Raw genomic sequence first — 16,946 nt, 5'->3', positions numbered from 1 at the left:
CTGCCCAAGTACTTCATCCTCATACCAAAAAAAGAATGCAAACCCTCCCATATTTTTAACTATGTAATATTATAAATGAGTAGCTTAAAATATCAGATCCACAGTAATGCCACTGTGAGACCAGTGACCCAGGTGGGCCATGATAGGAAGGCTCGGATCCCCAGGGGAAGGGAATGCAAACCAATCTTCAGCACCATGGCAGCATCTAGAAGAGACAGGTTCTACATACTCTCATGCAAGCACTCGTTTGTGTGAATGTCAGAGGGCAGATATCTGACGAGACAGAATGATTTGAAAATTACATGAGAAAGCAACTATGAGCAGTTAGGGGTGTGGTCTTGACTCCATTAAAACCCAGACAGAATGCGGCTCTGATCAGCCCATAATGGCCAAACGTAGCTGCATCGACACAATAGACGCCAGCAGAATATCCATGTGCCAATAATTCTGTGCCTGGGGGGAGTAAAGGATGCATTCACAGATCCAGTTAGGTTTCTGATGGTATGAAGGTTAGACAGAAAAGCCACAGGCACTAGGAAGCAGGAAACCCTCTCAGACTACCCAGTGGCTGGCAAAATACAAAAGGCATAATCCAACAAAAGAAAAATAAATTCAATTAGAAATCCATGAACATATGCCATTTAGATTTTGATTTGAAGTACTTGAATTCTATTTGCAATTCAAAATTTATATATATATATATATATATATATATATATATATATATATATATATATATATGTTGTTGTTGTGTCTTTCGGCTTTTCCCGGTTAGGGGTCACCACAGCGGAACTCCGGTCTGCTAATGATTGGCAGTAGATTTTTTTATGTGCCGAGTTACTGACCTTGATGCACAACCTTCAACAAAGGTACGCCCATTCGCGCATGTCTCCACACAGAAGACGCTCTAGCTGAGAATCGAACAGGACAACGTCTTACTATGAGGCGACAATGCTACTGCAGCACCACCACTGCAGTTAATAAGATTTATATATATATATATATATATATATATATATATATATATATATATATATAGATATATAAAATGAATATTTAATTTTAAGAAAGCTGGACCATGCTATGACTCTGATTTAAATAAGAAACTAAGCCATGGTGGTACGGTGGTAGCGTTGTTACCTCACAGCAAGAGGTTCTCCCGTTCGATTCTTGGCTTGGCTTGGGAGTGCCTTCTGTGTGGAGTCAGCATGTCCTCCCCGCGGTTGGGTAGCGTTTGAAAGACATGCATGCGTAAATGGGCATGCCTTCGTTGAAGGTTGGGCATCGAGCTGGCACCTCGGCGTTTCGTAAAAATCTACTGCCAATCATTAGTGGACCGGAGTTCCACCGTGGCGACCCCTTACTGCGAAAAGCCTAAAGACCAACAACAATATACACTAACAGCAAAGTTGCTGCTTGCTAACAGTTTGTCAGGGATCTGTATGATGACAACAATGACAAATTATTTTCCAGCATTGTTAAAAAAAAATCATGCTTTAAAACATGTAATTTAAAAACACTAGTATTTACTTATTCATTTATTTTAATCCGCCTACAATTTAATACTAAGTTACAAGATCTGGAGTCTATTTTCCACAATACTATTCGAAAGAGAGGCTGGCACACAATATTAACTGTCCTTTAGGACTTCGTAGGAGTTAAGGGGTACAAACCCCTTTACAAAGAGTATTACGGGAATACAGTTTGCAGATACTGTTGTTCAGGAATTAACTGTATTGTAAACAGAGTAAGCAAAACATATTTTAGTGCTCATACGACAATCTGACAAAATATTCTACTGCCACACTGCAGACACCAGTACATTAAACCAGAGCAATATTACTCTAGTCATATATACTAATCTGCACAGCCTATTTCCTGACATTTATTTATTTTTAAATATAACATCCTGACAAAGTTTTAGTACACTGAGTGGAAACCTATCACAGAAACTCAGGTGAATTCTAAACAATGACTGTTCAAGGAAGATTTGATTTTTCATTTGTCCTCTCATTGTTACCCTGCGCACATATCAGTCAACTCATTATTACCCCATGTACGTATCAATCTCATCATTATTACCCCGTGGACTTAATCTACTCACTGTTACCCCGTGCACGTATCAATCTACTCACTGTTACCCTGTGCACGTATCAATCTACTTATTGTTACCCTGTGCATGTATCAATCTACTTATTGTTACCCCATGCACACATCAATCTACTCACTGTTACCCTGTGCATGTATCAATCTGCTCACTGTTACCCTGTGCACGTATCAATCTACTCACTGTTACCCCATGCACGTATCAATCTACTCACTGTTACCCTGTGCATGTATTAATCTACTCATTGTTACCCCATGCACGCATCAATCTACTTATTGTTACCCTATGCACGTATCAATCTACCCACTGTTACCCTGTGCATGTATCAATCTACTCATTGTTACCCTGTGCATGTATCAGTCTACTTATTGTTACCCTGTGCATGTATCAATCTACCCACTGTTACCCTGTGCATGTATCAATCTACTTATTGTTACCCTATGCACGTATCAATCTACCCACTGTTACCCTGTGCATGTATCAATCTACTCATTGTTACCCTGTGCATGTATCAATCTACTTATTGTTACCCTGTGCATGTATCAATCTACCCACTGTTACCCTGTGCATGTATCAATCTACTTATTGTTACCCCATGCACGTATCAATCTACTCACTGTTACCCTGTGCATGTATCAATCTACTCACTGTTACCCTGTGCACGTATCAATCTACTCACTGTTACCCTATGCACACATCAATCTACTTGTTACCCTGTGCATGTATCAATCTACTTATTGTTACCCCATGCACGTATCACTCTACTCACTGTTACCCTGTGCATGCATCAATCTACTTATTGTTACCCTATGCACGTATCAATCTACTCACTGTTACCCTGTGCACGTATCAATCTACTCACTGTTACCCTGTGCTTGTATTAATCTACTCATTGTTACCCCATGCACGCATCAATCTACTTATTGTTACCCTATGCACGTATCAATCTGCTCACTGTTACCCTGTGCACATATCAATCTACTTATTGTTACCCTGTGCATGTATCGGTCTACTCATTGTTACCCTATGCACGTATCAATCTGCTCACTGTTACCCTGTGCGTGTATCAATCTACTTATTGTTACCCTGTGCATGGATCAATCTACTTATTGTTACCCCATGTACGTATCAATCTACTTATTGTTACCCTGTGCATGTATCTGTCTACTCAGTGTTACCCTGTGCACGTATCAATCTACTCACTGTTACCCTGTGCGTGTATCAATCTACTTATTGTTACCCTGTGCATGGATCAATCTACTTATTGTTACCCCATGCACGTATCAATCTACTTATTGTTACCCTGTGCATGTATCGGTCTACTCATTGTTACCCTGTGCACGTATCAATCTACTCACTGTTACCCTGTGCGTGTATCAATCTACTTATTGTTACCCTGTGCATGGATCAATCTACTTATTGTTACCCCATGCATGTATCAATCTACTCACTGTTACCCTGTGCGTGTATCAATCTACTCACTGTTACCCTGTGCATGTATTAATCTACTCATTGTTACCCTGTGCACGTATCAATCTACTCACTGTTACCCTGTGCATGTGTCAATCTACTTATTGTTACCCTGTGCATGGATCAATCTACTTATTGTTACCCCATGCACGTATCAATCTACTCATTGTTACCCTGTGCACGTATCAATCTACTCACTGTTACCCTGTGCACGTATCAATCTACTCATTGTTACCCCATGCACGTATCAATCTACTCATTGTTACCCCATCCATGTATCAATCTACTCACTGTTACCCCATGCACATATCAATCTACTCACTGTTACCCCATGTACGCATCAATCTACTCATTGTTACCCCATGTACGTATCATTCTACTCCACTTCACTCCAAGCCAATGTGGAGGGATGTAATGTGTGGCCATGCAGGTGTACATGATAACACCTAAGGCACGGTAGGTGATCCTTTGATCCCTTACTGTTTTACAAACACTGTTTTGGTGCACTACACATCAGAAAGTGAAACACCTGGTCATTTCAAAACCAGGAACCAAAATACCTTTACTTCGGTGACTAGTACTACTATTGTACACAGACACATACTCGGACACATAAGGTAGCTTGTTTTGTTAGTGTCCAAGCCAAGTGTTACGGCTACAACTTTAAACCTACCTTATTAAAATCAACTTAATAACACACTCATCATATTCTTTTAGCATACAAAGATAATGATGAACCAAGTGTCTACACTTCACCATGTCCTAATATGCCACAACAATAAAGGCAACACTGCAAACTAGGTTTCCCTCTGGTCCTTTCTCTCAAAAGTGGATGCCTTCTTGATGATTTAAAACTGTACAGAGAATCAGATGAGGAACTGAAAGAACTGCAAGTGGTCAAAACTTTTTCAGGTGCTATAAGAATGTAGTTTAATCTTAATAAATGTTCAAAAGCCACCTTTAAACAGGAAAGCTGCAGCACCAAGAAAACATCAGCCTGGGGCAGGAATGTGATATCAAAGAACATTAGCAAGAGGGAGTGCATAAATATTTAGGAATTGAAGGAACAACAATAAAACATGAACAAATGTGAATAAAACATAGTAAGGAATATTTTAGAAGACTAAAATGAAAACTGAAAATAGCTCTGACAGGTAGGAACAAAGTCCAAGCTATAAACAAATTTCCTCTTCCTGTCCTCACTTACAGTTTTAAAGTGCTTGACTGGCCCCAAAAGGTGTTGGATCAGTTGGACTGGAAAACAAGAAGGATGCTTCATACTTATCTGACAATTTATAAAAATCTGTGTAAAACAAGACGATATATTCCCCATTCTGAAGAAGGTATGGGCGTCCTCGAAAATTGATTATACATATAAATCTGCAATCGTAGGATTGCATACATATCTGCTGACCTCAAGACCCAAATGTAGTGAAATTTTTAAAACATGAGGAGAATAAGTCTAAGATGACCTCCCTGCTTACTTAAGCAGAAGCATACCAGTGTCAAGCGGGAACTGAAATCAAACTAGTAGAAGATAAAAAATCAGGCAGCAACCGAATGTGCCAAAAAAACAAAAGAAAAAATATAAGCTGAAGGATCAGATGAACAAGCAATAAATGTGGAAAATGCATAAATATAGTTGCAAGTATAGAAAATTATTGGAACAACCTCATATTGATCAGTACTGAGTGCAGGAATGGTTAAGGAGAGGTGAATTTAAACCAATGAAAGGTTAATATTGGTGGCCCAAGACAGTGGATTACATACACATTGGTTTACGTCACATGTGGGAGAAACCGACAAATGTAAGTTTTGTAAAACAGAACTGGAAACAGTCACACATCTTGTTGCTGGTTATGATATACTAATGGCAGAAAGACTGTATACTCAAAGGCATAATAATGTGGCAAGACTATTGCACTGGGGATTGTGCAAACATTATAATGCTGAATTAGCTGAAAAAAATTGGAAACATGAGTCACGAAGTATTATAGAAAATGATGACGTTTATATCACAGAGGATCACCTATTACCAGCAGTTCAAAAAATACATGTGAAAAAACAGATATAGTAGTCCATCAAAAGAAGACAAAAGTACATTGATCAATGAAATTGCTAGACCCAGTGACTATAGTGTCTTGTGTACAGAGAGAGACAAAGTCATAAAATGCCAGGATTTGCAGGCAGAAATGAGAGCAGTGTGGAAGAAGGATACCCAGACAGTTCCAATAGTAGTAGGGGCAATGGGTCTTATGAAAAAGAATTTACAATCATACTTAGATATGTTACTGATATATGTAACTCCATATGAATTGCAGGAGGAGTCAATACTGGGCACATTGCGGGTGCTACAAAGAGGACTTCTGGTTGACCTCAAAGATTGAAGCAATACTAACTTCATGAACCTTAATCATACTTAGACTTAGGAATGGGGTCCATTCCCATCATGGTATTAGAAACCCAAAAGACTTGCAAAAATTAAAAATAAGAGAGAATCCCTTGTCTTCAGTAGAAAGATCCACCTGGCAAGATAACCTGTGGTGATTGCCCCTGGCCAAGTTACAGAGAAGGAGAACCAATGTTGTCTGAGCCAAAAGGGAGTTACCAGTAAGATTTTGGGAGAGTCCTGCCTAATTTTGTGCAGAACTCATGGCAACAGACAAAGAGTGTGGCATATACAAACATTCCCTCCCAAGGAAAAGACATGGCATCAGCCCTCCGAGTGAGAGGACTTGGTACACTTGAGTAAAAGTTTGGGAAGTTGTCTGTTCGGAGGAGAGGCAAAAAAGATCTATCTAAGGAATGTCCTACTGATGGACAATGTCCAAAAACACCACTCTGTGAAGCATCCATTCATGAGCCTGTGTCCTGGATATGCTCATTGAGTCTGTCGCTTGACTGTGCCCTAAAGGAATGTAAGCCACCTGAAGAGTTGCTTGATACCCGACAGCTAGATCCCAAAGCTTTGAGGGGACTGGGGTGGAAAAGGAAATAAGTCTTACAGAGCCAGAAGCAGAGCTCTTACCTCTTTAATGTTGATATGAACTGACCTCTGATGAGGACTCCAGAGACCATGGGCCTTTACAGGGCTTAAGAAGGCCCCCACACCAAGTCTGAGGCATCCACAAACAGTTCCTGTGAAGGAACATGCAGCCTGAATGGGAAGTCCTGGATTGAGACAGCTGTTGAAGCCACCACTTAAGCTAAAGTTTGATACAAGGAAATAAAGGAACAGGAGACTTCAGATGGTTACAGTGATGAAGCCACATTGATTTGAGGCAACACTGCAGCTTCCTCATACGGAGCCTTGTAAAATGAAGCATAGGAATAGTACAGGCCATAAACCCCAGAACCCAGAAAAATTCCCTGGCAATAAGAGAGGACAGAGGAAGGAGAGACTGGAAAATGTCAGAGACAAAACCTTGAGAAAAGGAAGAGAAGCCAACATGTGCCTAGTTGGACGCCTGCACCCAGAAAATATGATCCCGGGAGTGGGTCACAATTGATTTCTTGAGACTTATGGTGAAGCCCAGACTGTTCAAAAGACAAGTGGTACAGTGGAGATCCCAAAATAGACTCCTGGGAGATGGAGCCTGAACGAGCATCTCATCCAGATAAGGGGAAATACATATCCCTCAAAGCCTGTAAAAAGCAATGACAGAGCAAGGCATTTGGTGAATACCCGTGATAACAGAAAGGCCAAAGGTCAAAGCAGAGAACTGAAAATTAGAGGAGGAAATAGAAAAATGTATTTCCTGAACAGAAAGTCAATGGTGATGCGAAAGCATACATCCTTGAAGTCCAGAGAAACTAAGAAGGCCTAGCATGCATCCTTGAATTCCAGAGAAACCAAGAAGGCCTAGCATGCATCCTTGAAGTCCAGAGAAACCAAGAAGGCCTGAGGTGGAAACAAGGTCTGAACAGACAGCATTCAGAAAGAAGGGACTTTGAGAAAGGTGCTGAGCAGAGAAAATCCAGAATTGGTCTCCAGGTACCCAACACATTCTGGAGTAAAACTCCTTTCCCATTTGGGAGGATGGAACAGGCTGAAAGGTGCTTTGATCCAAAAGGGACTGCAAAACCTCTGTGAAAAGAGGAAGTTGTTTCAGAAGAGGTTGTGGAATGCCTGAAAGTGGAGAAAGGGATTTCCAAACCATGAAATATCCCAATGATTAATAGCATCCAGTAGTCTGAAGTGATCTGATGCCAACTTGGAACCGACAGAGAAAGACAGAAAGACAGGGTGACCTGCTAGAAGGGAAAAGGAGGCCAAATATCAAATGGAGACAGGCTTGTCCTGAAAAGAAGGCTTCAGAGACAAAGTAGTCTGAGTGGATGTGACAGGGGGAATACACCTGGACCCTTTCTTACCCTTAGGAGGTGAGGGAATCTGCCTACCAACAAAGGCTGACTTAAAACGGTAATTCCTCTGAAATTTGGAAATAGGTGAGACAAATATATGTTTGAGTTCCTGCAAGGCCTTTTCCTTATCCTGGAAAGACTTAAGCAGGTCAACAGCAGCAGCAGTCTGAAAGAGATTTTTCTTATCCAAAAGGACATCTAAAATCTTGGCTTTAATATCATCAGGTAAAGCCTGCAGACATAGCTAAGAATAATGCCTCATCACAGAACCAAAAGCAGCAGCCCTAGAAGAGGAATCAATTGCATTGCAGCTGCATTTTAAGAGTGACAGGTGACCTGGGAAGTGAACCCAAGTAGGGAAAGAGCTGAAAGCTTCCCATCATAGACTATCAAAACTACCTGAGAAACAAGAGCCAAAACATACCTGATCATGTGGGTTTGGTAATTAATAGCCATAAAAGACAAAGTGGAAGCAGTACATACTATTTTACCCAATCTTTCCATAGCTCAACTGTCCTTTTATAAAGAAAGGTGCTTAGCAGATGTCAAAAGCTTAGAAGGCTTATCAGAGGAAACAAACCACTGAATGACCAGCAGAAGGCACTTTTACAAAAATTTGCAATCCTCAGACATCTTGTAAAAATTGTCTAGTTTCTTAGGAGCCATACAGGCAGTAGAAAAGGTGTCCAAAAGAAGTGCCAAAACAGAAGGAACAGCTGATGCCTCCATCTGTAAAAGCTCACAGTTCCCTTTTTTGAATGTCATGGATCGGGGAGCAATCCCATTTGAAGTACTCCATTATACATGCAATGTTATCAGCGAAGGATAATTACTCCAAGAGTGGAATGAATTTGAGGAGAGTAAGCTAGGGATTCCTCCCCAGAGTCCAAGTCCTCATCTGAGAAATTCAGTTCCCTAGGCCTCTTAACAGGAGTGGAAGACCAGGGAAGAGGCTTCAAGGCCATAAAAGCACTGAGCACACCTTGATTAAAGTCCTGGTATTCAAATTGGGGTTCTTTAACAAGAAGGGTAACATGGTTAGTTTTTTGCTTTTTCTTGAGTGGGACATCCACCTGTAGGACTCTCAGTCATTAAGACCCTTGGCAAGATTTGATAATCATAGTAGGAATCTCTTCCCTCACTAAAATCTGAGGAATCCTCTCTGGTCCTCAGAAATAAATAAATCAGCTGAGGTATCCCCCTCCATGTCCAGAACAGATATTTGAAAAACTTCCGAGGATGTGCAAGAATTTGGATCCATACTGGTCTCAGTGTGGTCATGGCAGAGGAATCGAAGGAAAGCACTGAACAGTTTTCTTGGCTTTTGCTAACTTCTAGAAAAGTCCTGGGGAGGCTGGACAGCAGTCAGATCAGTTCTAGTCATTTTAGCCTTCTTCTTAGCAGATATTGACACTTAGGATAGCAGAATTCTGCCATATCACCTTGAGCCACAGCTTAAGTTGGTGGCTTCAAGGTATATAGATAAGTGACTGCATAGGATCTTAGGGACAAACACTTCATCTTTATGGGGAATCTGCCTCCCACACTGACATTTTTCCTTTTTGGATGACATGAATACAAGTACATAATAAAAAAAAAGTAGAGAAGAAACCCCAGTGGGATATTTTTCTGATACAGTTTGGTGAGAGCACAGCAGTAGGGCTTTCAGACCGATGTTCAATAATGTCATTTGAAGTGGTGGCACAGTTCTGAGTACCTACATTCATACAGTACCTTTATGTCCTACACCTTAGATGGGGAGCATATGTGTGACATAGGGCTCCAATAAGATCTAAAGGCTTTAGTACACTGGCCAGACATTGGGCTATCCTTGGCAGAAGATACCACGTGGAACAAAAACTGCAACAATAATATGAAGAACATCTTATGATATCAATGTATAAAACTCTAATCACAACAATCCAACCCTTTTCTGGTCCTCAGTAAGCCAACTTCTAAACCCAGGCCATGCAACCCAATCAAACCCTACAATGGAGTACAATGCAACCAGCATAGCTGCCCAATTTGACATGCACACATACAAACTGTAGTCACCTGATTACAAAGCACCATCACCACCAAAATCCCATCCTCCCCTGTAACTCCTCAATTAAAAAAAAAAAAAAAAACAGTTGTACTGATACCCTATGCCCCTCCTAATTCTTCGGCCATCATACCTCATAACAAAGCATTAACCCTCACTATGGTTCTTACCTCTGCTATCAAAACACTGCTTCTTAAGTTAAAATACAGCAAGTTAAAATCAACCACTCTTGCATTCAGTAACCTACCTGCAGAATTCCTCAGATTAGCAGCAGTATTGCATATCCTATTTCTATCCTATTTAATATGTCCCAGTCATATTGAAAAAATAATTTAACCTAAGTTTCTATTAAGGTGGCAACTCAATTAGTCTTTCAGATTTCAGACCTACACCCCTACTATCTCCTATTTCTAAGGTTCTTTAAAAATGTATCCACTCTCAACTACTTACATTTTTTTTTCTGACCACAACCTTATATCACCCTCCCTGAATGGATTTTGACTGGGTTCAGGCTCCTAGGCAGCAAGATATTTCCCTGTGATATATTTGTTTGGGGACATATGGCTGAAGTGACATTTAGCTGCAGAGAAATACAGCTGTTGCAAATTCCCTGTGGGCAAAGAGAAGAACGTGATGCCATGTCCACAACTTCAACAATCAAATGCACAGGGAGAAAATAATGTCCATGGTCCCCAAGGCAACATAAGACAGCAGACAGTATGGGAGGTAGTAGCAGCAGTCTGACCACTGGGCATGTCAATGGCAGTAAAAATGTGGTGCACAACAGGCGGTGCTTTTATAACTGGTGTGTGAGAATCACTATCCCCTTCACAGTGTCTAGGGAACATTACCTAAAATACATACTGGGGCATAAATGTGACTACAGTGGCATGCAAGATTTCCTCCATGCTGTGGCACACTTCTACATGTTGTAATTATTTAAGCCTGTACTGTACACTGAGCCAAACATTCATTATTTCTTCTGCCCCCACACTCTTGTTTACTAAAGCTGCAGGCATAGCAGTGTGTGCTTCTCTTTGCCCACAGGGAATTCACAACAGACATATTTCTCTGCAGTTGAATGTGACTTCAGCCATGTCTCTCCAACCAAATATACCACAGGGAAATGTCTCACTGTCTAGCAACCTGAACCCATTTTGACCATTGCCCTCCTCAGCTTCTTGCTACAATGAACTACATAGGTAACCTAGTCTCACATGTATTTCTTTCCTTTAAAATATTTTTATTTGTTTTTAATTAAGATAACATCTTTTAATTAACGAATGAAGTAAGCAATATGTTCTTGATCATATAAAAATAAGGAAAGGGAATAGACTATAAGTATACAAACATAAAATTATGAAACATTATAACATATTGAACTATTTACACCGATTTCTAAACGGGGTCTACATTGACCCATCGAAAATTAGATTTCAGCAAAATGTAAACAGGGTAACTCTTTTTCACAAAAGTGCATTTTTTCAAAAATGCACTTTCGTGAAAGACAAATAAACCAAAAAATAAAAAAAACACAACATTAACCACGTTTATGCAGGGGGGGGTACCCCTCACACCCCCACTTTTATATTCTCACTTTGAGATCGCACTACAGTGGGGGAAAGGGAATATTCCCTTATTCCTGCTGTGCTGCAATCTAAGCAACAGCCCCTGTTGCTGTTTGCTTAGTTGCCTTTTCGCGAAAGTGCATTTTCAAGAAAATGCACTTTCGCGAAAAGAAGTCTGCCTGATTACATTTCGTTGAAACGTTATTTTGATGGGTCGAGGCAGACCCATCTAAACAGATTATGTAATGAATTTTCCATTTGTATTGAATGTAAATCATACTATTGAATATTCTTGTCCATTTTCTCCAATATTTCCATTACTATCATCCAGATATTATAGTATAAAGTGGTTCTGTTGGTTCTGCACTTTAAAGTAGAGATTTTCATGCGACCAACTGCCAAAGCAAGATTTTTAAATTCAATGAAGGATGGAGAAGATGCACTTTTCCAGTTGATAGTGATGATCTTACGAGCTATAGCTACAAGACTTCAAAGAATTGAAAATCTATTTCTTGGAATACACTTGGGTATAGCAGAATTAAATAAAACCAGTGATTTGGTTAATTGGAAGTTATCATTATAGACAGTCTGAAAAAAAAAAGGTAATGTTACTCTAGTAAATATTGAGGCATTTACATTTGTAAAAATGTGTTACCAATAGGCTTTTACTTTTACCTCACATCTCCAACATACCTCTTCATTAGCAAACATCAAGGCTAGTTTATGAGGTGTAAAGAAACTCCTGTGTAGAAATCTCCAAGTAAACAAATGCCAATGAAGTGATAGTGTAGAATGTTTTGTAGATTTAAAAATAAGTTTTTTTATCGTCTGTTGGGAGATGACCATTTACTGATGTAAAATGGTTCCAGTATGTTTTTGTGTGATGTATTTTTATTTTTTTGATAATTTTATAAATAATAAACAAATAACTATTACTTTGAAAAGGTTGATTAGTAACACTCATAATATATTCAAGTTTAGGAGTATCACGTCTAAAGTTTACATTAGCTCCATCTTATTTCTGAAATGTTGCCTCAGAGATTGTAAAAGTAACTGCATGTTCTTATCTATGATGTATTTGTTGATTATTTGGTTAATAGGTAGGACCTTTCTATATCCTATTGATGTCAAAATAATAAATTTCCTTTTTTTTAGTATTCTTGTTGTGGGTTTGAAATTTTGGGAATATTGGATATAAATGCTAGAGGAAAGAGTAAAAAGAACCAAGAGGTGATGCTGCGATGTCAAATGTATTTCTTGATCTATCAAAATCGTACTACACCATTTGCCATAACAAGCTTATCCAAAAAAAAAAAAAATGTTACCTTCCTTAGTTATCAAGTCACTTGTTTGATTCCAAAGTGCCCTCATGGACTAAGCACAGGCAGTTACTTGACAGAAAGATACTTCCTCATTACAGTTGGAGGTCCCCAGGGCTCAATTCCTGGTCCCTTGCTATTAAATATATTCATAAATGATCTCCATATTACAACCAAGCATGCTATCATAATACAGTATGCAGATGACTCAACACTGATACTCACCACTAGGGACCTAAACAAGCTGCAACACAACAGAAGAGTCATGCACTTCTATCAAAGAAGAGCTCTTAAACTCTCAGCTATTTCTCAAACCCTCCCAAAAAATTACTTTAATACTTTTTGCAGAAAAATTACTCTATGGACAGAAAACTCATCTCTCTATAACTTCCTCTAACTCTATGAAAATTGAGCTGGTCACTCAAACCAAGCTCCTTGATGTTAACCATCAACGAAAACATGAAATCTGACTACCACATAACAAACTTAGTCTAAAATGCTCCAAAAGCTTGTCTAATTCTACAGAATCAATCCTTATCTGACTTATTCTGCCAGGAAACACATTACTACAACCAAAGAACTTCCAACACTGCTATACACCACACCCATACTGATTAACGTACAGTCTACCCAATTAAGTTGACTCGACTCAAACAATCTTACAACAAACTTGCAAAATTCACTACCAACATGCCCTACAGTTCCTACCACTGCTTAGAAGTCAAACAACTCTCTTGGCTAGATCGTTTTCATAGCTTGCTACTACACACAATCTCATCTATAATTCTGACCAATCTACCTCAGTAACAGACATCATAAATAAATATTCTCCCAAATGGCCACTTTGGTCTACAGATAAACTGCAACTCAAAGTGCCAAAATCCTATAGCTGAGCTAATGATTACTTGTACTGTTCCCATATCTCCAAAGTATGGAACTCCACAACCCCTAACTTAATCAAGTTAGCAATTTCAAGACTTTCAAACTACAACTTAACAGTTTATCTCTACAGTGAGCAAGTCTGACACTTTCCCCAACTGATATCACCAGCTTAATGCAATTTTTAAATTTTTGAAACTCCCACACTTGGAGAAGTGGACTGCCTTTTGCCAGCACATGTTAAAATGATGGTATGTCCGCTTCCTGTTATCACTTATTCAATCTCAGTACACAGATTAAATACAGCCTTAAATAATAATAAAACAGCATTATATGCATGTCTCACTTATGGGAAAAAAACATCTACACATACTGTTAAGAAGTTCCAGGACAGTAAGCAACCAATGAACAGGGCCTTCTCACAGGTTAATTTATGAGGTTAGGACACATCTGATTCTGAAGTCCCTTGTCAAAGTGCATCTGCTGGGAAGAATCTTAATTAGCATAAAATAAACCTGCCTCAGTGACTACACAGCTGAAAAGTTCCACCAGAAAAGGAATCAGAAGGCTACAGCTAAAAAAAGTCTGAAAGGAAAGGACCCAGAAGGCTTATCTCTGTGTAAATAAAATGTGGAGGGAAGCCTGAATCCCAAAGTCACACTACATGCAGCGACATTTAGTATGCATATTAAATGATAAGTAGGTGGATGAAGCATAAATATCTTCAAGGAACACAATTTTGATAAAGGCAGTGGAAGCAGTAGCACCCCTGATGGAGTTGCACTTGACAGCAACATCCTCTAATGAATGATTAGCCCTTGTTGCAAATAATGCAGACACCATTGTACTGAGAAATGTTTGCTTAGTCACTCCAATCCACTTCTTATATGGAGCATAACTGAACTCAGACTCTCTCTTCTAAAAAAGCCCTGCAGTGCAGACAAGAAGCAAGAATGACCCTCTTTTCTTACAATCTGCCCCCCCAAAAATAAAAAAAAACATGGAGACATGAATGGACTGGATAAAGGACAGTTCTGACAGCATTTTCAAAAGAAAATGACTGTTAGTCCCAAGGGATATCCAAGTCTTTGTGAAAGGAGAAACAGGGCTCCTTCCCTACAGATATGGCTTGCAAATCCCAGTTCCTAACAACAGGGATGATGGTCACCAAAAAACTGGTGTTCCAAGAGATCGCTTCAGAGTCACCAAAGCAGATGGTCTGAACAGAGAATGAGTAAGCCTTTTGGTTCTATATTATGGCATCGAAAAAGCCATTAATTGAACGGCTTTATAATTGAAAATGCTGGCAATATTAGTATGTTTTGTGAGATCGTGGTACAGTGAAAATCGGAAAATTTGCCCTTTCCTCACTGTAGAGTAATATCAGAGTTTTTATATACAATTAGCGGAGAGATGTGGGGGTCACAGCCCCTCACAAAAGCGAGTTCTATTACCGGCATTTTCGATTATAAAACTGTTCAGTTAACGGATTTGTTGATGTCATAATACAGACCCAACCCTTTCAGTTATGAAGCTCAAGATCTTCAAACAAGGATGAGGTGGCAGAATCCACCAAAGAAACTGACTGGCTCAGTGAAGGCTGTGGTGTGTCAGGATGGTGGAAACATGTACCGCATATACCGAAGATGTAAGGCAATCAAACGACTGCACTTAGATCAAGACTGCCAGGAAATTAACTGACTTGAGGCATCAGAAAATAACTTTCTGCCCAGAATGAGAACCTCCTCCACATGACAGAGTTTATTTAAAGAGTGAAAGGTTTTCTAGCAGCTTCCATCCCCTCTGAGACTTCTGTTGGTACAGCTAGCAGAGGACCTAAAGGAGCAGCCGTGACAAAATAGGGCTGCCTGTTTCCCTAGCTGAGGACAGAATTTGTGGTTTCTAAAGAAATAGGACCCTTGACTGAACACAGACTGACAGTTTGGAACCCATCCCTCCTGGCCACCACAGGGTGACAAGAATTAGTTTTGCTTTTTCTTGTATAATTTCATTAGGAGATGCAGAATCAGGAGGAAAATTAGAAAGATATACAGAAATGTTTACTACCACTGAAGGAAAGACACATTCAAGGAGGGCCTGGGTCTAAGCATGTAATCAAATGACTCATCTTGGTGTAGTCCACACCCAGACCTCCTTAAACATAGAGATCTTTGTTATGCCCCTCAACAGAGGAGGAATGGAACTACATCTGAGGGTCCATGCAAAGATGTTCCATTCTCCTATCATGTGACAAATGTTGACGTGCATGACCTACTGTTAGATGCACATCACCTCTCATGCTGGTGACCCAAAGGCAGTCTCATTTATCGGGCACTGCAGTAACCTAAGCAAAGTTAGTAATGTGAGCAAGACTGAAGGTCAATACACTTGGTTTTAGCACTAATACATCATACTAATTCTGAGACTGCAGTATATTGAAACATTCCCCATACTTAGATGTACAATGATCTTAGAGTAACAAGTGTTTGGGGCACAAGCCCTTACATTAAGCAGTGGTTGTAGATTTGCACCTGCATTAAGTACTTTGCAATTGTTCATAGCTTCATAGTTCCCTAAAACCCATCCTCTTATCTGCTAGAGGAGATAAACCCCAGACCGTAATGATTTTAATTTTGATTTTCACTACTTTGTTAAAAGTGACACAAGCATCTTCCCCTTTTCTGACTGAAGTTGAGCCTTAGTCAAGCAGTCTGTAAACAGTAATACTAGCTCTATTGCACATAATATGAAAAACAGAAGAAGTGAGTAATGCAAAAGTGACTATTAATGTGCCTGCTAGTTTAAATGTAAACTATGAACACCCTGTTGTGAATCAAATTGTAGATGCCACAGTTATTTAAAGAAAACATATATAGGAGGAATAGTTTACTGTACAGATGACTGCAAAGAAAAGTTTAATCATCAATGATGTATGCTGGAACAACCACAAATCATCACATCAGATCCAGTGAAGGATTACCAGATAAGGGCACACTTTAACAAAGATGACAGTTGGTATAGCAACATTTTCAACAATAACGAATGGTATTAGATTACTTACAAAAAGGGTTTCTGACAAATCCAAATTATTACTAAGGAGGCGGGGTTTACTTAAATAAAATGTCTAGTATTTTCATATATAATTTACTGTCATTTAAGCATTTCTGCTCATAGATTGCAAAGGTGCAGTATTA

The 16,946-nt window shown here is 39.4% G+C and overlaps 1 protein-coding gene across 2 annotated transcripts in view; it reads right to left on the bottom strand.

Annotated features, from left to right (window-relative positions):
* The window catches only part of DIAPH2 (diaphanous related formin 2), a 5,354,951-nt gene that overhangs the window by 361,044 nt on the left and 4,976,961 nt on the right, over positions 1 to 16,946 (bottom strand). The window lies entirely within an intron of this gene.

This window comes from Protopterus annectens, chromosome 15.part0 (assembly GCF_019279795.1).
Source record: "Protopterus annectens isolate FY-2018-M chromosome 15.part0, PAN1.0, whole genome shotgun sequence".
Taxonomy (NCBI): Eukaryota; Metazoa; Chordata; order Ceratodontiformes; family Protopteridae; genus Protopterus; species Protopterus annectens.
The sequence above is the reverse complement of the archived record's forward strand: the minus strand, read 5'-3'. Positions and strand labels throughout refer to the sequence as shown.